Genomic DNA, 23,184 nt, shown 5'->3' with positions numbered 1-23,184 from the left:
TATTGAAGCCCTGAATAGAATGAAAGGTTGAATTTGCTCTCTCTGCCTTCCTGTCTTTGAGTTGGGACAGCAGTCTTCTCCTGCGCTTAGACTCAGACTTAGACTGGAACTACACCTCCAGCTCCCCTGATTCTCAAGTGTTCAGACTCAGACTGGCACTCACAACACTGGTTCTCCTGGTTCTCAGGATTTTGGACTCGGACTAAAACTAAACCATTGTCTCTCCTGGGTCTCCAGCTGGCTGACTACAGATCTTGGACTTTTCAGACTCAGTAATCACATGAGCCAATGCCTTATAATAAATCTTTACACATACACAGATATCATATATATACACGTCATATACATATATATTTTCTGTTGGTTCTATTTCTCTGGAGAACCTTGACTTAAACATGCATAGAGATTGATTAATTTTAAACTCGGTTAAGTATGCTTGTCAAATAACTAGTGGCTAAAAGGTAGTGTATGTACTAAAGGAAAAGCTGAAGGAAAAATAAATGTGTTCAAAAATACCAGGAAAAAAAAGGAGAGGAAGAGGGGCAAAATGAACTTCAGTTTCAAGTAGAAACATGCGAGTGTAAAAAACGATGTACAATGAATGGGCAAGTTGCAGAAAGATATATACAGTAACCTTCCATTTATAATCATTTCCAAAGTTGATAAAATTAAGCAATGTAATTTTTACAGATACATATTTGAATGGAGAAACAAATCTTTTAAAGCAAGGAAATGATTAAAACAAAATTTATCATAGTGACTATTCTGTTGGGGGTCAGAGGGAAATATTAGTGAAGAAAAGAGACAAAAGGACCTTTAAGATACTGATAAAGTTTATTTCTTGGGCTGAGTGATCATTTTGTTATATTTGTAAGCCGTACAAATATGTTGCATACAATTATCCCATATCCCCATAGGACTGTAATCCCATGACTTCTGTCAATTTCTAATTGAAGGTTTCTGCAACTCTTTTTGAGAGGAGTTTCTCTAGGATGGGCTGTGAGCTCCACCTACATATCTGGCAGCCCTGAGGTCCCAGGAAGTTCCTTCCTGCAAAAGCATCCCTTTAGCAATGCCAAATAGGAATTAGTAGATATTGCAGCTTCCACACCCGTCAAGTGAAGCAACTAAGGTATTTCTAAGCATATTCCAGCTAACTCCAGCAGGATTCAGCATGTTACCCACAGTAACCTCTTCATTTACCTAAAATGTACTGACTTTCTTCTTGTAGCTACAGGGTCCAAAGACAGTCCCCAAAGTACCAACGTTCCCAGTGCTCATGCCCCAAGTAGTCTCCTCTCACTTTGTATAATGGAAGTGACACTGTGCAGTTGGAAGCCTATGACTTACAATGACTTGTCAGCTTCCTCTGTAGCACTTTTGGAAATCTAGAAATGCCATATAAGAATTTTGACTATACTACTGCTGGAAACATAAGTCACCCTAAGATCACCCAGAGAGACAGAGGTACAGCCTCCCCTTAATGAGCTGTCTTGCTATGAACCCACCCCAGTCACTACTGACTGTAGCCTCATAAGTCCCAAGCGAGACCTACTGAAAAACCAAGCATCTGATCTCAGTTAACACACGGAATTGTAAGATATAATAAACGGTTATCCTTGCAAGCCACTGATTATGGAGTGATTTGCTGCCCAGTAGCAGAAAACTAAAACACCTCTTTCTGTGCTCTCACTTTCCCATTCTCATGTGGGTGTTTCCTGTTATAACCTCCCAAATAAACTTCACTCTAAATATAGTCTTAGAGTTTACTTTTAGAGGAGTCCAAACCAAGACCAAACAATTAAAAGTTAAAGGCAAATCAACATAAAATAAAATAATTTCACATTAACTAACTGTCACATACAGGCATACACACAAAACATAAGGAATCATCATTTCTTTTCTTTTTCTTTTTTTTTTTTTTGGATAGGAAATGGAGCTTGTTAAGTGGAAGTTACTTGATAATGGCTACAAAATAAAATACTGGCATTGTCATGTACTGTGCAAAAGGGTATGTGTTGTAGATATTTCTGTCCATTTTTATATTATCATTCTTATTCCTCTCTTTGATCAGCAGTGATAGAGACAGGATTGAGCTATTAGAAACATCTTGTTAATTTGCAAACCTTCTGTTCTATCTTAGTTCCTTTGAGCTGCTAAAACAGAATACCTTAAACTGAATGGCTTATAAACAAAAGATATATTTCTCACATTCTGGAGGCTGTCCAAGATCAAGGCTCCTACAGATTCAGTTTCTCATGAGGGCCCACTTTCCAGTTTACAGATACGTTCTTTCTTTGTCCTTACATGGTGGAAGGGGTAAGGGAGCTCTCTGGAGTCTTTTTAATAAGGGCACTAATCCCATTCATGAGGGCACCACCCTCATAAACTAATTATCTCCCAAAGGCCCCACCTCCTAACACCATCACATTGGGGGTTAGGTCTCAATATATGGGTTCTGAGGGCAAGGCACAAGCATTCAGTCTATAACACCTTTTTTTAAAAAATAATTAATTAATTAATTTTTTGGCCGTGTTGGGTCTTCATTTCTGTGTGAGGGCTTTCTCTAGTTGCAGCGAGCGGGGGCCACTCTTTGTCGCAGTGTGCAGGCCTCTCACTGTCGTGGCCTGTCTTGTTGCGGAGCACAAGCTCCAGACGCACAGGCTCAGTAGTTGTGGCTCACGGGCCTAGTTGCTCTGCGGCATGTGGGATCTTCCCAGACCAGGGCTCGAACCTGTGTCCCCTGCATTGGCAGGCAGATTCTCAATCACTGTGCCACCAGGGAAGCCCAACACCTTTTTTAAAAATTTTATGTGAATAAAGGTTCACCATGGCCATAAAAACAAAACAAGATTTAGAAAAGAATATTTTTATTATTTTTAAGTGATTATTTTTGAAATGTGTGAATGGGCTCAAAATTTTGTTCTTTGGAGAAATTTATAATAGGACAGGCTTTCATCTTTATGAATGGGTCACATGTAGACTTTCCAGAAGTAGAAAAATGTAATAGATGATAGCTCATTGTCCCTTTAAGCCTGAGAAACAATACAGTAGGTCATTTTCTCATCTGCTAATTCACTTTTGTCTTTAATTTCTCTCATTCCACATAATAAAGGGTATGCTTAATAAATATCTCACCTAGTAAGTAAGGTTAACAGGGTGCATATTCACTTTTTTCAATACAGGAATTAACCACTTTAGTTAACTATTTTACTATCTGTAAAGTATTTACCATAGTTAAAGTTTTAGTAACACTATAATATTTTATTTTAAAATAAAATTACCTAGTTGTTGTACATATTCCTAATTTATCTAAATATGCCACTACATATACCTTTTAAACTCCATGTAGAATTTGAGTTCATTTTAAAGTATGTTTTCCAATAGCATGGTTTAAAACTTAGATAGCTGGCCTTTGAAATGTATAAATTATAAAAGTGGAAAATCACCATAGTTTTCTTTTCCTGAGAAGTGGAGCAGTTAATATTCAACATGAAATGTCTAATCTTTAAATACATTATAATCTAACTGCTTAGGATAATTTTTGCTTTAATACCTTAAGAGTCTGCAAAGCCTGAAGGATGGGATTATTAAGATGGAATTTTAATGTCAAAATTATCAGAGAAGTGAACATATTGCTAGTGTTCATAAAAAATTGTATTCAATTTCTGTATGATTTGTTCAAATAAGAGATGAGAATATATTTGATTATAGCTAGTAAGTAACCCAAAATTTGATCAGATGACTGGAGGTCACTGCTACATAAAGGCTGTCGACCTCAGAGATTAGACTATTTAAGAGCTGAATTTACTCAAATGTATAAATGTACCTGCAGAGATATGCATAAAAATGTAGTCATGAAGTAATTAAACTGTTGGAATATTTTGCAGTGAAAATAATAAGAAAAGGAGAGTATGAAAATAAAAAATGAATATAAATGATGGTAATTTCTTTAGAAAGCAATGCAGAAATGTAGAAAACATTTCTCAGTTCTCATTTTTTAAAGCTTTGGGTAACTCAAAACTAACATGCACAATCGATTTCTAAAGTTAAATCTTATTTTATTTAGCAGACATTTATTAGTGTTCAGATTAATCTGTGGTATAGAATTTACTGTGGAAAGCCAACTAATATGTAAAGCAATAACAAGATAGCATTTAACTGTACTATTTTAGGTAATTGTTTTTTAGCAAATACATACTTTGTAGTATTTTTTATAATCATGCTTGTCAATTTCTTAAGAATTATCCCTATAGTAATATAAACTTCCCCTTCTACATTAACAAATACCTACAATGATGTGCTCATATATAATGATTTTTGACTACTAATAGAAACTATAATAAGCAATCAATAGTCAAACTTATAATTATAATTTTTATCCCATTGATGGGGGGAATGTAGAAACTTTTATGTATTGGCCTTAAGATACAAAAGCTCAGTAAGTACCCTTCTTAGAACAATGCACATTTGTAATTTATGAATGTTCCTTTATATTCTTGTAGATATAAATATACAGTTACGTTTTCCCCAGTGCTACATAATTATAACTTGTAATATGTAAATATTTATGAATTCACAGGATGTTCGCTAGGAGAGAAGAATGTTATACTTGCAGATTTGTCTAGTATTTGCAGAATTCAGATCTTATTATTAGGCTTTATGTTGTATTGCAAAATGTAAAAATATATTGTTATAAATTTGACTTGTCTAGAAAACATACCCTCTGGTGATTCTGTTGAGATTTGAGGATTATCTCAACATTATTTATTGTTAGAAATAGACATTACAATGTTGGTTGAAAATTTTACTCCCTTTACTTTTATATAAGTAAATGGAGGACATAATGACCTGCATTCTAGGTGATAAAATATAGTTCAAACATTAATATCATGAGGTATTAGAATTTATAGAACCTTAGAGAACATCTAGGCAGAAATGTCACACTGATTGGAAGTGGCAGTCTAAAATGCAATTTAAAGGATTCTATCAGGATTAGAGATTAAAGGATATGTATCAGTCCAATGAGGAAGAGCCCTTGGTTGACTGAGAACGTAGGCCATGAGTCCTGGAAGGGAACCTGGGAGCAAGCACACTGTGGGCTTGCCTCCCCTTATCTAGTATATATCAAAGATCCTAAAAGTTGGCCAAAAATGAAGATTCCAATTCCTAAAACATCTCATGGAGTTATCAGACAGAAGTACTTCTTAATCTTTGTCCATATATTTGCTCAAAATCTAATTCCTATAATTCTCTCCACTTAATCCTAATCTATTACTCATTTCAAGCCCGCAAACATTTTAGATGTTCTTTTCCCCTTTTGATATTTCTCTTTTCCAAATCAAAGGTCATTAATTGCTCCAGTTTTTTAACCATTTCTACAGTTGCTCACATCCTTCTTAAAATATTACTCCCAGAACTAAGTCCTCTAGATCAGGGGTCCCCAACACCCCAGCAGCGGACTGCTGGTCTGTGGCCTGTTAGGAACTGGGCCACACAGCAGGGGGTGAGTGGTAGGAGAGAGAGCAAAGCTTCATCTGCCGCTCCCTATCGCTCCCCATCGCTCGCATTACCACCTGAACCATCCCCCCGCCCTGTTCCCTCCTCCTCCCACATCCATGGAAAAATTGTCTTCCATGAAACTAGTCTCTGGTGCCAAAAATGTTGGGGACTGCTGCTCTAGATGATATCTTAACTGTGTAAAATAAAACAATGGTATCTCTTCATGAACACACAATACTCCTATTTAATGCAACATAAGATCCCATTATCTGTTTCACGGTGTTTTCATCCTCTTGGGTCATAATACACTTACCATTGAGTACAGTATTTAGATTTTTAAAAAATGAATCATTCCTATCTGTCCCAAATACTAGGTGTTTACTAATTTCCTCATCTGATAATAATGATAACCATATTTTCGTGATTGTCCATTATTAGCCAAGAATCACACTAAGCATTTTATCTCAATTATATTACTTAAAATCACCATAGCCCTAATTTTATCTACAGATTACAAAAAAAAAAAAAAAGGTACCAGAGGAAGCCTAGTACCCTGCCCAAAGATGTGGCGGCATTACATTTAACCCCTTTATATTTATTATGTTAGTTTGGAACAATTCATTTTTTTGAGTTTTTATTTACTAATGATGTTGGTAGCACAGGGAGATCAGCTCGGTGCTTTGTGACCACCTAGAGGGGTGGGATAGGGAGGGTGGGAGGGAGACGCAAGAGAGAGGACGTATGGGGATATATGTATATGTATAGCTGATTCACTTTGTTATACAGCAGAAACTAACACACCATTGTAAAGGAATTATACTCCAATAAAGATGTTAAAAATAATAATGATGAGGTTGGGCTCTCTTAGGAGACAAGGAACACATTCTGAATTTATCTTAGATATTGAAGATTTATGTTAAGTATACTTGAAGTAAATGTTAGTGGAAAACTGAGTTACATAGCAAACATCTTAAATAAAAGGAAAGTTTTTACAGATATTTAATAGCTTTAGTGTCTCGACTATGATATTCTTTACCCAACAGGAGAATACTTTGTGCTTAGCATCCTTCTTGAGAAGAGCTTCTGTTCCTCTTTACGGTTGGATGTGGTATTACGGTCACTCAAATGTTTTCTGTCTCTGCTGCTACGGCCCATGATGAGAAAAAAAGACTCTACTCTCGGCCTAGATCCTCCTAATTAATTACATCCTCTGCATATTCATTTTAATATCATAATAGTTGATGCTTGTTATCTTACCAAGCATCTTTCATTTAGTTCCTCTTTAATTCTCCCAACAATTTTAAGGTAAGCAATATTTTAATTCTCAAATGACATTAAAAAATAAAACACAACAATTGAGGCTTGGAGAAATAAAACAACAGCAAATAGACCAATTATTAAATAGGTAGGACATTTTTGAACCTTGATTCATACTCAGGTTTGACTCCAACGCCTAGCTGCAAGCCCACAGCCTGTTTTCTCTGTGTTTCTTAAGTTCTGCCCATTCTACTGGCCCCAGTGCTTTCTCTGTGTCCCAAGTTCACATTCCAAAAAAGTTCACATTCCACAGAAGTTTACTAAGTGATTGTTAAGTCCTTACTCCTATGGTGATCCTGAAGAATCTCTAAGATTTTGCCATATGCCTTGCTTGTATGAAAATATAAGGTATGTGTGACATTTCTTTGATCCACCAGTCTAACAAATCTATCAAAAAATAAATCACATTAGTTTGAACAAAAATGCCTTGGTAATATATTCAAAATGTTAACAACACACATACTTGCAAATCCATGATATAATTTTGTAGGAGAGATCTGCTTATTAAATCTTGAATCCACAAATCTCCTTTTATATAAATGAAAACATTTACCTAATTTTCTCATTTTATCTTCCATTTTCCATGTTTTCCTAAATGTTACTTATGGAGAGTATCCAACTACATACACTTTCAATGTTCTCACCAGCAGTGCTCTGCTAGAAACCACGAGTTCTTTTGTGAGGTAGCTACTCTTTTACCATTATTCTCCTTTTTTGGGCTTCACACTTTACCTGACACATTCCCTCCTTTTCAGTTTCAAGATTGTTTTAAGCATTTCTCTACAGATAGCTCTTCAGTTGTCTCTAAACAATCACTATTAAAAATAAAGCTGTTCTTGGGGCTTCCCTGGTGGCGCAGTGGTTGAGAGTCCGCCTGCCGATGCAGGGGACACGGGTTCGTGCCCTGGTCCGGGAAGATCCCACGTGCCGCGGAGCGGCTGGGCCTGTGAGCCATGGCCGCTGAGCCTGTGCGTCCGGAGCCTGTGCTCCGCAATGGGAGAGGCCACAACAGTGAGAGGCCCGCGTACCGCAAAAAAAATAAATAAATAAATTGTATGCTCACATGCTTGAATGAAAAATAAAAAACAATCTATTGGGTCATACATACATGTTAAATTTTGAAAGTTACTGCAAAATTGCCCAATAGATTGTATCACTCTATTCTGTTTTTATTTATATATATTCATTGTACTATATATGCTAAGTAATACATGTACTTCTACCCATATGTTTTGATTCTGTAAAGAACTTAAATCCCCATTTATTTTCCTTTGATGCTTTTTAAATTATCAATTAATTTGCATCTTTATTCTTCCTAGAACCTGTCTTAGAGCCATGCCGTATTTTCATTTCTTCATCTGTTCTTATGCACAGGTTCCTCTTTCCGTCCTCTTTGTGGATATTCTTTTAAGAACATTAAGATGCAAACAATATATTTAGAAAGCTTATATATATGTACACAAGACAAACTTCATTAATTACAAATCCAGCCATCTCTCTAGTGGCTGTCCTTACGGGTACTTAACTGAATTAAGAAAAACTTAGGAATAAAAAATGATCTTAATGCATGTAAACCTAAATTTTTTCTGAATGAGACAATAATAATCTGCTTTTATACATTATAAAAAACTTCAATCTACTTCTCATTTGATCCTAGCAACCCTTCGTAGCATAACTATTATTATTTCTATCAGGAAGATGAGAAAGCTGAGACTCAAAAACAAACTGATTTGCCCAAAGTAACAATTTAGACGGCAGTACATATGGATGTTAACTTCAAATATAATACTGTTTTCACTTGAGCTTGCTGTTTCTCAAAAACCTGAAGTATTTTTGTAATTGTCCTCTCTGTCACCTTTCATGCCCCAACAAAATGTCCTCCCCGACTAAATATCCACTAATTAATTCTATTGAATTAACACTTTTAACATAGAAGAGCCCTCTATTCAAAATCCAAATACCCTTAGAGATTTAATAATCAAGCTGTTAAGTAATTAAATCTTAGTAAGAATTAGCTTATCAGATTGCTTTCCATCAACCATTAAGTGAAAAGCAATGGAGCACAAAGTAAAAGAGATGGGATGGGTTGGGAACCGAAACACAAGCAATTCTGAAGGCAACTGACAGAGTGTAACTAACTGTTGGCAGTATGAAATTCTGGGTACCTGGTATAAATGGTGAGTATAACTAGCAGAGCTGTAGATACCAGGAGAAAATCAATTATTTCACAATTTTTTCATAGGACTGGTCTTGGATGAAGACATAAGCTAATAGTCATTCTATATTAATTGGGATTTTACCTATTTCTCTTATTCTCTCATTTTATAGTTGATAATATATGCTCTTATTTTACAGACCGTGATGGTAAAACTAACTTGACTTTCTCTGGTGTGCTCTTCTCTTGGCCTGGCATACACTTCCATAGACTGCAACTCAAAGAGAAACAAACCAATAAAATCCCCCATCACTGACGCTTCTCCGACCATCTCCACCACTTACCAGACCTGGTGAATCCGGTCACTCCCTTGCTTGTACCTCAATTTAATGTACACAGGCTTATGTCATACAGTCACGACTCCTTTCCATAAATTTCTTTTATATCTTCTTCCTTCTGTCTGTTTATACTGGAAGGCAAAGTCATATTTATCTTTGCATTCCTGACATCTGTCACAAGGTCTAGATCTTGTGGTCAAGACAAATAGGTACTTAGTAAATGTTTAAAGAATTAACTAATACCTGGGAAAATATGTATGTAAGTATATTTCTATATAACAAATATTTCCTCCTCTCTCGATTGAGCTGAATAATCACCTGTGTTTTATCTGCTTTAAGCTTGTTTTATTATTCTTCAACTTAATTTCATAGATTTTTTTTTTAAAGCAACATATTTGAAACCAGAGACTAGAAGGTAAAAGAAGTTTCACTGGGAGCACATAGCAACCTGGTGATAAAAATAAAAACAAATCAAAAACCAAACTGTAAAACTTAAGCTATAATAATAGATTTTCTTTAGATTATCAACTCTTTAACTTATATTACAAGTGTGCCAATAAATTATTCTGTTTTGTATTCATGTTGCTGAACAATATACACACCTATCAGATCAATTCAGTGAATCTATTAGTCAAAATTAGAAAAAAAAAGAGACCAGTGTTTTGTACATCAAAGGAAAAATCTATCAGTTTACTGAATGCATTTTCAAATTTTATTTTTATTATTTACTATTTAACTGATTTTTCAGCCATGGTATAGACACAGATCATGTTCCATGTAGGGTGTCCATAAATTAGGCCATTTAAATGAAGGTATTCATATATTTTTGTGAGCCTTTGTTTATCATAAACTATAATAGCATCTATACCACACATGATAATACATAATATGACATTATATACTTGACTCTCTGTTTTTTTCCCCTGATCTCAAGTTCTATCATCTTGGCAGGTCTGCATGTAACACATGCACTGGAAGAGCACTTTTGCTTCTGTGGTTCTTGAAAATTTTACAAGTTTTGACCAAACAGGATGCAGAATTGTTTTTGAATTCTTGCCATGAAATGTTTAATAACCCTGTCATTCTTCTGAAAATACTGTGTTAATAAATTCTGACAATGTGCAAAACATAGTGAGAAGAGGAATTTTTTCGTCCCAAGCAGCTTTTCTCCAAGTGACAGAAGAGAGAGAAAAAAAGAGAAAGACCCCACAATTAGGTTAGATAGGCCATTTCTTCACCAAAAGATTATTTCTGAAACTGCCATTCCCAAATTCTATCTGGGGAGGATCACTTTAAAGGTCTGAGATGAGGAAAATTCTACTACAGTTTTGGAAGCACAGACAGCACTATAAAAACTTATCCATAATAGAAACTTTGTTATTTTTAAATATTGATAGCTAGCTTTTTGAAGCCTTTCCTTTAGCTTTTTTTCACCTAGGTTCATATATTTTAACACTAAATCAAGTCCTATCTTCTCGGCTATTTTTAATTTTTAGATACTAGATGGCACTGCATTATGACCCCTTATATTAGACAGTCATGCATAAGTGAATGTGTGTGTGTGTGTGTGTGTGTGCATGCAAAGAGACACACACAAAAAGAGAGGCACACAGAGAGACACATACAAAAGTGGTTTTCTTATTCAAACATCTATTGCAGTGTTAGTTAAAACTGAAGCATAAGGAAAGTCATGAGGATCAACCATTGAGTCGTTCATTATGGAAGCTTTGATGGTATGTTGACTTACTTAACAGCTATTCAATCTTTGTTAGATCAGGAAAGGTCATGGACATATATATACATTTCTCATAAATGCTGCAAATGGAAAAGAAAATCTAATTCCCAGAGAAAACATTAAAAATAAACAAATACCAATTTTCCTTAAGGCTGATCTGAAAACTCTTGGTGACTACTAATATACGCACATACGGTGAAAGCATTGTCTTTGTAACTTCTCTGCATTACAACATTTATGGCGGTTTTCATCTAAAAGCCATGACATTAGAAGCACACCAGGAGCCTAGAATCACAGCCATTACAAAAGCAAGCTTTTGGCTGCAAGGTAGTGAAAAGAAGGCTGGTGGATCAAACCTCAAAGCCTTGCTTTTGAAATTAAATTCACGCAGTAGGCTTAGGCAGATCCGAGCTAGTGCATACCAGGCACCATGTAGCACCTCACAGTGTAGATTCTCCTGGAGTGCAAACAGTGTGACTTTGACCAGCTTATTCCCAGATTTACCAGCTCTGGATAACTCCCAAGCAGAGTAATCATATATATCAAAAATACTTAGCAGTTTTGTGAAAGGTAAAAAAAAAATAGAATTTGCTAAATCCTCTTTCCCTGTGAGACCTAATGAGCACCTCAAGATACTGCCTGTCTGAGGAAAGGAAGGATTCACGTTTAAAGTCATTATTCCACCTAACTCTATCAGTTTAATGTCACCAACACATCAAAAGGTGCAATTTTCAGAAAGCTGTTTTCTGCCTGAGTCTTTTCATTGTGGTTTCACAACACAATTGCCTACATAGATGTTCCCAGCACATTGCATTTCACAATATATGCACCGTTTGGACACAATATGTTCCATGTTTTCAGTTAATACATCACAAGGAGATTTCTAAATGACAAAGCCCCTAAATCTCACAAGAAAACAAGCCTAGGATATTATCCCTATCCCTGAGCCCTGTTTTCACTGCCTTTTTTCTCATATTTTCTTTTATTTGGGTAAAATACATTTTGACTTCAGTGCACCCTTTAAGAAAACTTGATATCCAAATAATATCAAGCATAATTCAAGTAAACAAAAGTAGGAAGAAGAAAACACTAAGCCCAGCATTACTTTTCATCCTTAGTATTCTTTACCACATCTCTTAGCACATTTCACTTAGCACATCTCTGTGAGAGGAGAGAATTTTGTTTTTTTATTTTCCCTCCCATTGAGAGAACAATCACAACTAAGCTACTTCCACAAGATGTAATAAAACTCTAAGTATCAGGGAGCTCCGTTCTCTTTTCACCTCTACCTATTTATTTCTATTTAAATTAATTGGGAAAAAATCATAACAAATTCACAAACAATGGTTATTTGTAAATCAAAGAAAAGGATTCAGGGTTGTTGTTTTTTTTTTTTTTCTAAAAAGTGTGCAAATATAATTTGCATGAACATAAAACTATTTTCATAAGCCAGGAGAAAATATATTTTGTATGTTAACATGAAGCACCCTTTAAACACATGCAAGGATATAATTTAAAATTTATATATCTAATGATAATATATATTTATATATTCAATATATATGTAAAGTTTTTCAAAAGTTGAATAAATTCAAAACCTCAGCTATCTTGGGTTTAAAACATCAATGGTATCCCAGTCAAGCTAAGGGCACTTTAGGGTATCTCATTCCTCAATTAAATCTGGTTTTTATATTAAATCTGGTAAGTTTTGCTTTGATAACAAAACTTTTTTGATTATTCAAAGATAATTTCAAAAGGTACCGCTAAACGTATAGTTTGAAGACTTTATATTGTATGTTAAAAATGATAGAAATTTTGATTAAAAATCTAAAATGCCCGTTAAACATTAAATTAACAATTGGAGTTAGGTAGTTCAAAAGTGATTAAAGATATTAAATATGTAGTCCTTAATTTAAATTGAACAATGTTATTTGTAATATTTTAAAAGGAAATGGTCTAGGGATTCCATGTGTCGATAGTAGAAGTTATTAATGATTTTCTTATTCAAAACACTTGAGATTTACAACTTAAGCTTAATAATACAATTGTCCACTGTAACACTGAGGATAATAGAATTGTGTGTGTGCATATGTGTGCTTGTTTGGAAAAAAATGCTACAATGATGTTTGTCTTTCTTCTCTTGTCATTCTTTCTAGAAAATTAAGAAAGTATTTCTTTGTAGATTATAAAACTAAGAGGATTCCCAATCATATTAAACTCTCAAAAACAGACTTTTCAAAAATATTTGTGTGGAGCAGTCATTAACATGCAAATCACACGTTAGTGTGAAAATCCTCAAGGAAGACAGAAGTAAGGTAGGTTCCTCTGTACTAGTGGCAATGATGGCATCAAACAGAGAGCAAGTAGATGTCTAGAACAGAATATAAACTGGGGAGGAGCTTGCTAGTCATGACCCTGGCTCTGCTCGTACGGGTCGAGATGCTGCTAGTCCCATTCTACCATAGAGCAAACAGTCATGCTAGCCCAGAATTGCTGCTAAATAAAGGTGCATCAGGCCATTCCTGAAACCCAGCTAGGGGAAATGTTACTAGGAACACAAAAAGAGGCCAGCCTCTGAGTACCTTCTCCTACAAATGTTCATTCTGTACCATGTGCTAGATAATTACAACCCATAGAAGCAGATCTTGGAAATATCTGCAGCTGGGGAAAAGACACTGGGAAGTTTCCCATGGAGCCCAACCAACTGATGGGGTATAAGAGAGAAGAGGTAAAATACACATTATAATAACAGTGGTCTTTGCCTTGAGGTTCTCCATACCCATTTATTTCCTTAACTCTCCTAGAAGGAACAAGCCCAAAGCTTAGGTTCCTACCCTTATCCCAGCATTTGGTATTACAAAGCATATATCTAGCTTAATACTTCCAGGGTAGTATGAAATCATAAAGTGCATTATTAAGACATCTCAGGATCACAAAGATTATAAAAGTAGGAGAGCACTAATTAACGTACCACAGAGAAAACTGAGTTAATGGGGCAGGCAGAAAAGGCAGGTATTTAAAACAGCAAATATCCTCAAAGAAAAACATAGAATGGCATTAGGTAACTTTAAAGATGATACAAGCAGAGATCTGGGTATTAAAAATAATTATTGAAATAAGGAACTCAACAGCTAGTTTGAATAGTCAAATGGATACAGCCAAATGGCAAAATATGTGAGCTGAAAAAAATCAAGTCAAATGACTTGCCAAAAAATAAAAGAGTTAAAAGAGAAACTATAATTAGAAAAGCTGAGTGAAACAAAAATAGTGAATGATAGGATAGGAAATAATTGAAGAAATCATAATAAAATGGCATAAAAATGAAAAAAATGTAAGATATCAGCTATAAAGGATGCATAGGTTATAAAACAAGATATCTAAGAAAAAAAGAAAAGAAAAGAAAAGACAATCCAGGCCCTTATGGTGAAATTTAGAAATTATTTCTGTAGAAGGAATTTCCTAGAAAGAAACCAGATTCCTGAACAGTAGTAATAAAAGCCAAGATATTTGAATATATAAAAATATCGAAGCAAAATAACTTGGAACCTAGAATTTTATAGACAGAAAAATAACCATTAAAAGGCAAGTGTTAAATACATTTTGAGGGACATATGTACATAAAAGTTTCTGCATAAAAACCCTCTTTGAAAGCATTTTAAAAATGTACTCCTAAGAAGAGCAGTAGATATAATGAAGAATGGTGGACTGCCAATTCAGAAAGTTTATTGCTGTTGAAGTAAGAATTGGTTTTAAAAATGTAAAAAGAATCAACCATAATAACTCAGAAGAAGAAGAAACTTTAGAAGAAACCATGGGGGGGGGGGGGTAGAAGTAGAAAAAAGGGGAAAAAAGAGGTCATTCTGAGTCATAGTTTTTGCTTATTTGAGAAAATATGTAAATATCAAGATGCTGAAGAAAATAATATGGAAAATGAGCTTGAAGTTTTAAATATGAGATTTAATCAGCAAAAGAATGAATATGGCATATATAATGTTTAAACATTTGTTTATTTAATAACAAAATAAAATAAATTGGAATAAAATTTCAATTGAAAACTGAATCAAAGCATTAAGATGTCATATATAAGAATTTAATGCACACTTTTCAGAAAAGTAATGTTTCAAAAGAAAATAAGGAAGTAAATATCTGGTAGATTTTATTTTTTTCTTCCAGTTTTATTAAGATACCAAAATAAGTTTAGTGAACGTTCTAGTAGGTTTTAACATCATGAATAGACATGTAATGTTATAGGTGATATATATACATAATATATAAAGACATACATATTAATCTGTTATACCACTTCACATACAGTAAATTTAGAAACGTATTGTTTTTGCTCTCCCATATTTGTTACTGTTATCATACATTTTAATTCTAAGCACTGTATAAACTCCATAGTACATTACTACTACTTTTGCATTAGACAAATGCTTTTGAAGCAGTTCAATCTAAGGAAATAATGTCTTTTCTATTTACTTTCATTTTCTTAATTTCTTAGCACAGATCAAGATTTTAATCTGAAATCATACTGCTTCTGCCCTAAAACATTCTTTAGCATGTCTTGTAGCACATTCTGCTGGAAATATTTCCACACAGCTTTTGTTTATTTAAAGAAGTCTTTCATTTGGCTTCATTTTATTTTATTTATTTTGTTAGTTAGTTAGTTAGTTTTGATGTGGACCAGTTCTAAAGTCTTTATTGAGTTTGTTACAATATTACTTATGTTTTATGTTTTGGTTTTTTTGGCCCCAAGGCATGTGGGATCTTAGCTCCCCAGCCAGGGGTCAAACCCACACCCCCGGTATTGGAAGGTAAAGTCTTAACCACTGGACCACCAGGGAAGTCCCTGGCTTCATTTTAGAATGATATTTTTTGCTGGGTATAGAATCCTGACTTGATGGTTTTCTTTCTTTCAGTACTTTAAAGATCTCATTCCACTGTCTTCTGGCTTACGCCATTTGATAAGAAGCTTTCTCTTATTCTTATCTTTGCTTCTCTGGATGTAATGTTTCCCATCTCCCTAACCCCCTCTGGCTGCTTTTTAGCAGTTTGACTACGATGTTACTATTTTATTGTTGTTGTTGTTGTTATTCATTCTGCTTAGGGTTGTTTCAGGCTCTTGAATGCATGGTTTATTTTCTTTCATTAATTTTGTAAAATTGTCATCTATGGCTTCAAGTATTTCTTCTACTTTCCCTCTCTCTCTTCTGTAACTCCAATGACATGCATTTTAGACTGATTTATAATGTCTCACAGTTCTCGGATGAACTGTTTTTGGTTTTGTTTTTTTTTACACTCTTCATCATCTTCATGTTTCACTTTAGATAACTTTTTGATCTAAGTTACTGGTTCACATTCGGCCATGCCCTGTCAGTAGATGAGCCCTTTAATGGATTTCTTCACCTTTGCTATGGTGATCTTTATATCTAACATTTATATTTAGCTCTTTCAGTAGTTTCATATCACTGTTGAAATGCCTCTTATTTTCCTCTACATTTTCACAACATTTAAAAAATATATTATTCATAGTTATTTTTAAATCCCTGTGTGATAGATTCAATATTTGGGCCATTGCTAAGCCTCATAAGATGGGTTGCTTCATCTCTTGACAGTGAATTGCATTTTCTTTTTTTTTTTCCCTTTCTCTCTCCCTCTCTCCCTCCCTCCTTCCTTCCCTCCCTCCTCCTTCCTTCCTTCCTTGCTTCTTTCCTTTCTTCCTTCTTTCAAAGGTGTGCCTTGTACTTCTTGATTGAATGCTGAATGTCATTTGTAGAAATATGATAAGGACTGCAACAAGTACTATTTTTGCCAGAAATGGGCATACCTTTTCTTCTGTTAGACCTTTAATATAGGACATTGAGTCAACTGAGTTAAGCATTTATTTGTGTTTGAGTTCTCTTTATCTCTCTCTTTCTCTCTACACACACACACACACACTCTCTCTCTCTCACACCACATTACCTACACACCATCAGATTGATTAAAGATTAAATATCAAAACAGAAATTAACTAGAAGACAATATAATGAGATATGTATCTGATATTGAGACAAAGGCCTTCTTTAGTGAACACATAAAAAGAAAATACAAGGTGGGATGAATTGGGAGATTGGGATTGACATATATACACTATTGATACTATGTATGAAATAGATAACTAATGAGAACCTACTGTATAGCACAGGGAACTCTACTCAATGGTCTGTGGTGACCTAAATGAGAAGGAAATCCAAAAAAGAGGAGATATATGTATACATATAGCTGATTCACTTTGCTGTACAGTATAAACAAACACAATATTGTAAAGCAACTAGACTCCAATAAAAAAAAAGAAGAAAACACAAGGGAAATATTAATTTTGACCATCAGTTAGAAAAGGTTAATAAAATAATACAAAAAATAAGCATGACAAACTTTAAAAAAGGAAAATGCAGGCTAATGGACAATCAGTGAGTATACTTAATAGAACAAAAATATTTTTATAAATCACTAAAGAAAGCACTTCAAAAGAGAATATATGAATACCTATGAAATGCCATGTATTTTGCGTCGACTGAGTTCAATTTCCCAAGAAGATGGTGAGGTAGATTTATATTTTTACAATAAATTAACTGGGACTTATAGAACTAAAGTACCTTGCCCCAAATTATACATATAGTGAAGCAGCAAATATGGGATTCACCCCTGGGACACTCCATTTCCAAAGAATTTGCTCTTTTTTCCACACCAGTGTTTCTCAAAGTGTGGTATCCAGACCAGCAGCATCAGCATCACCTAAGAACTTGTTAAAAAGGTAAATTTTTAAACGTCATTCCAGACCTACTAACTCAGAAACCCTGGAGGTGAGCTGAGCAATCTGTTTTAACCAGCATCCCAGATGACCCTGATGCACACTAAATTTGATAACCACTGCTCTGGACCATGCTGGGACTTGTCTAGTTATTCCCATATGCCTTGTGATTATGTACAAAATATCACTTGAGTATTAAAGTGATTTACAGATAGAAATAACTATCATAGTTAAGGGGAGAGACAATGCCAAGAGGAAGGTCACTATAGTAGCCAAATGTAATATAGATTCAGTATTGATCTCCAGAAAAGACTGAAATCTTGACATATCCACCAGGCCTACTAAAATAACATCAGCTGGTAAAGGAATTTCAAACACATCTGTTTCTTTATTCTACTTAGACAGAAAGGGGTGAGTAAATTATCTGCCTTATTAAAATTATCCTTCACTACAACGTATTAACAATATTTTTAAAAGTTAAAATTTCTTCACAATAACAGTTTTGGGTTTTTGCTATCATCCAAATCCAGTGATTAATAATATATGCAAGTAATTTGAGGTCAGTGTATGAACTCTTGTTATACCAGTTATAAATTCTGTGAACTTGAGCAGGGTCCATGATTGCCCTATACTCCAGATTTCTTAATCTGAAAAGAGGGATAATAATATATAACCACTTTCTTTATATGAATTAATGAAGACATCGAATAAAAGTGCTCCTCCTAATATAATATGTGGACTAATTTCACTTGGTCTAAATCATCTTTGGAACTAGCATAAGAACATCTCCAGTCTCTAAGTTGTAGTGTATTATGTTGATAAATGTGATCACAAATATACATTCTTGAAAAATGTGCATCTTATTGATCACTTGTGCCTTTAATCAGATAGTTCCATTGATATCCATTATAATTTCAAAATTTTGCTCAAATTAAAAAAATGCCTCAGAGATATAATATCAAACTTAAAAATTCTTGAAAGAGCATGCAGATGTCAGAATACAGTTTATGTGCATTTATTGTTCTGTACAGTGCTATAAGAAAAGTTGTTTAAATGCACAATTGATCCACATTATCTTGGCATCATTATTAAAACAATGGACACTTTAAATCTGTTATTTTATCCCTTGCATACCATTTAGTTCCTAACACAAAATGGCCCTTGTAGAGAATTAAAACAAAACAAATGATTGACTATGTTTTCCACTGATTTTATGGCAACAGTTAACAGCCATACTGATTATGTCAACTGATTTAGTAGAATTCACCAGCTAGAAGAGACACATGAAGATTTTCTTTTAGGCAGACCTGATGCATTGTAAGTAAGCTGACTTGACTTAACCTTAGGTATTACCACGTCTTTTAAAAGCAAGTCCCCATCCTGCTGTTTTACACTTTAATTACTTCTTTAATTGACTCATTTGTTGATTAACATCACTACTGGCAATAAGTACCTGTTCTAAGTAGTGGGGAGCTAATTGAAGCAGTGGTCTTTGAATGCTTCCTGGTTGCAGCCCAGCAGCTGGATGCTGGACTTAGGGGACAGCTGGAGGACTTCAAAGTCCACACATTAAGTACCCAAAAAGCAAAATTATACCACCGCCATTGTTTATTAAATACGTCCCAAGTAAATTGTGCTAAATCATTACCTACAGTGCTTGGTTGATCCTCTTCTTTCTCAACTTAAAACCACTCATTTCATGAGCCTTGAATTCAGAGAAACTGTGCTTTACCAGCTAATGGCAGTCTCCCTGCCACTGTCTTTCTCGCCGCTTGTGAACATCACACGTGATCTTATAAGCAAAAAGTGATATGGGCATTTAAGAGGAAGAAAGTTATGAATATTCTGGACTTTAGCAGAAAAAATAAAACTCTCCTTTTTCTTCTAAGCATTTGTATACAGTTTAAGAACTCTTACCTCATGCAGAAATTCAGAAGCTCATGGAATATCATAACTTTTATTTACTTTTTTTGAACTCTGCATTACATTTAATAAAAGTTTAGAGAGATCTTTGTGGTATATTAGTGAACTTATTATCATACCTTTTAGATTCACTGGTTCTGCACTTTAATTCATCTCTATTTCAGCCATGTATTTTACCGGTTCAACAAAGAGACAATAGTAGTGTTGCATAATTAGGAAGTAATTTATCAGGTGATGATGTTCTCATAACTCTCTCTGTAAGGTTTGGGTTTTACTCGATACTTAGCAGCATTTAATGGAGGTTTAAAGGTCGAGGAGATTGAAGAAGAGCTGACACTATAGGCACCACCAAGTTCCCTCGGATGAAGGAGGAGAATTGTTCCTCCTGACCCTCAGAATCTTTTTTCAGGCAACCAGAGAAGAGAGGCTTTCCTCAGGTAGCCTACTCCAGTTTCCCATAGAGTGGAAACCACTACCTTTTCTTCCCTTCAGTTGTAGTTTTGGTTGAAATTTAATGAGGCAAAAACAAAGTGCTAAATAAACAAGAATTAAAGTAATTAATGAACAATAATCTTTATACCTTCTACTTCTTTTTAATTTAAGGACTTCGTGGTGTTATAATGAAGCAATGGAGGTAACTGCGAGTGTGTAAATGGCATAACCTAAGGCAGCGATGGGTAATGTTCTCAGTTTTGTAGTAGGGAAGAGATTTGGAAGGAGAACCTTGCAATTCCTGATGCCAATCAGCTAGAATCACAAGAGCCATGCTGATTACCTCACTAGTTAACAGGATGACAGCAAAATACCATACATTGGGAGACTATTAATTATCAGGGTCTCTACCAGGCTTGTTGAATATATGTTCTTACTTAAGCCTCAAAGCAATGTTTTGATTTCAATTTACAGCATCTGAATCTCAGAATAGTTAAATATGTCAGGATTACACTTCTAGTAGGAGGTGCAGCAGAGAATGAAAGTAAGTTCTTTGGAATCCAGTGCCATTTTTCTACTCAACTTTTCTCTTTTCAAAACAGGTTGAAGGATTCATTTAGCATTTTAACTACATTTCCACATATTTTATGAAAACAACGCAACACTGGTAGCAAAGTTCTAGTCTCACATTTGATTTTAGCTGGTGTAATTTTAAGGAAAATATAATGTATTATCTGATCTTTTGTTTCCGTGACTATAATGTAAACAGAGTAGAATCTCTATAACATCATCTCTTGGTTCTAAATACCTGCTTAAATTTACATTTATATAAGAGAAATATAGGAGCAAGCTAGAAAAAATTATTATGAGTAATAAAGCAAAAGTGGTAATATTTAAGTACATTTAATATAATAATCTATTCCTTTTAAAATATTATTCCATGAATCAACAATATTTATTGTGCTCTTGATATGTGTCAAGCACTGTTTAGTTATTAGAAATAGAGTGGTGAATAAGGGTCAGGATCCTTTCTTTCCTTAAGTTTACTCTAGTTGGATGGAGGAGGGGGCTTTGAAGGAAAGGTATACAATAAGCAGATGAAGAAATAAATAATTTCAGAAAGTTACAAGTGACAGGAGGTTGTAGATGTCTTCTCCAAAGAAGTGGCATTTTAAGTGAGATATAAATGTTGATGGAGGCTGCTATGTGAAGTGATGAGTTAATGTGAATTATAGAGCCTCGTGAAGAGTATTCCAAGCAGAGGGAAGAGAAAATGCAAAAGGCCTGAAACTGGAAAGAACTGGTATGTTTGAGAAACTTTGAGAGAGCCAATTGGTGGGAAAGTGGAGCGTAATACCAGAGTCAGTCAGTTCATGTGCAGAGGTGGATTGAGTTCCTTTCTGACATGTTTGTCTCAATGTCCTTTGGTGGTACAATTATAAATCTTATATTTATTATCCTAAATAGAAAGTGATATAAAATATAAAATTTAAATTCATGTTAACAGAAAACTTATCTTAGACTGTAATGTAAAAAGTTAAAAATCCATTGGAAAAATTATCAAATTATGTATATGTGTGCTCTTAAAGATTCTTCAGAGAAAAAAAAGCAAAGAAAAATATTACTAGAGTAACAGTGATCTAGAACTCATAAGCTTATTAGGTATATTTTATATTATATAAGCTATGATATTTTTGCTAAATTAAAAGGAAGGGGTGGTTGAGGGGAGGAGGTTAAAATCCTCAGAAAATAGCCTTAAAATTGTCTTCCAAAATGTTAAGTTTGACAGAGAGTAGTTCAAGAAAGCATCTTTAAAAGCAATTCTAAAGAAAATTAGAGCTGGCTTAGCAAACATTTTCATTAACTCAGTAGACTTCCCCAAGGACCCAAGTGGCCAACTTATACCTCTATGCTTTCCTCACTTTTCTTCCCACTTGCTTAAGATGAGGTTAACTTTTAGCAGACATAGAAAAATAGAAAATGTGCAAATTAATTAATCCAAGGTCATTCTAAATCAGGTATTGTGACTAGTCTCAAAATGTCATTAGGTTTATTTTAGTTATTAAGTAATACTATCTTTTACAGTATAAAACTGCTCAATGAGTTTAGAACCTTAATGCAAATGCTAATCAAACCAAGATTTTTTAAAAATCAAGACTGTTATCTTACTGAAACATATAGCAAATTACAAAAGCAAATTAGTCATCCAAAAATGATACTAAGTAAACTATATATATCCCAATATAACACTATATATATTTATGTAAACTAAATATATATATATATACACACACATATATATATACAGCTGAGCAGCTAATTAAGGAAACAATTTGGGCACCTGTTTCTGCATAGCATCAATATACCAAACAAATGCAGGCAAGTATTTTTAAATAAATGGTGTAAAATACATTTGATAGTCTTAATTTGATCAAATTCTGCTTTGTTAAAACTAACTGTGGAAATTCAGAAGTTGCAAATAGTCTTAGCTGTATCATCCATTAAATCATAATTCAGATGTATGTTCTCAGCAGTTAGAATTATTTTCCCAATTGCAGGATTATTGCCTAAGTGAAAAGACACAGCCTTCTATTAGCTTTGCCACCTGAATATTGTAACAGGAAGGTGGATGTTACATCTTATGACATAGTCAGTAATTTATTATTTTTATTTTTAAATGAGTAGGAATTCTATAATCTACCTTCCTTTAATAGTTTTTGTTCTGAGCATGATTCTCCAAGTCAATTTAAATGGATTTAGAGCAATATAAACTTCATTCTTTAATTTAGTTCTATGCAGAAAGACATTTGGTTGAAATTATTTGAGATTATTATTAAGAGATTATAGTTAAGAGTTATATTTCCTATACTTCCTGTCTTAGCTAGGGCTGCTGTAACAAAGATACCATTGATGGGGTGATTTACAAACAACAGAAATTTATTTCTCACAGTTCCGGAGGGTGGAGGTGCAAGATCAGGGTTGCAGAATG

The sequence above is a fragment of the Hyperoodon ampullatus genome (genome assembly GCF_949752795.1).
Source record: "Hyperoodon ampullatus genome assembly, chromosome: 8".
Lineage (NCBI taxonomy): Eukaryota > Metazoa > Chordata > Mammalia > Artiodactyla > Ziphiidae > Hyperoodon > Hyperoodon ampullatus.
The sequence above is the reverse complement of the archived record's forward strand: the minus strand, read 5'-3'. Positions refer to the sequence as shown.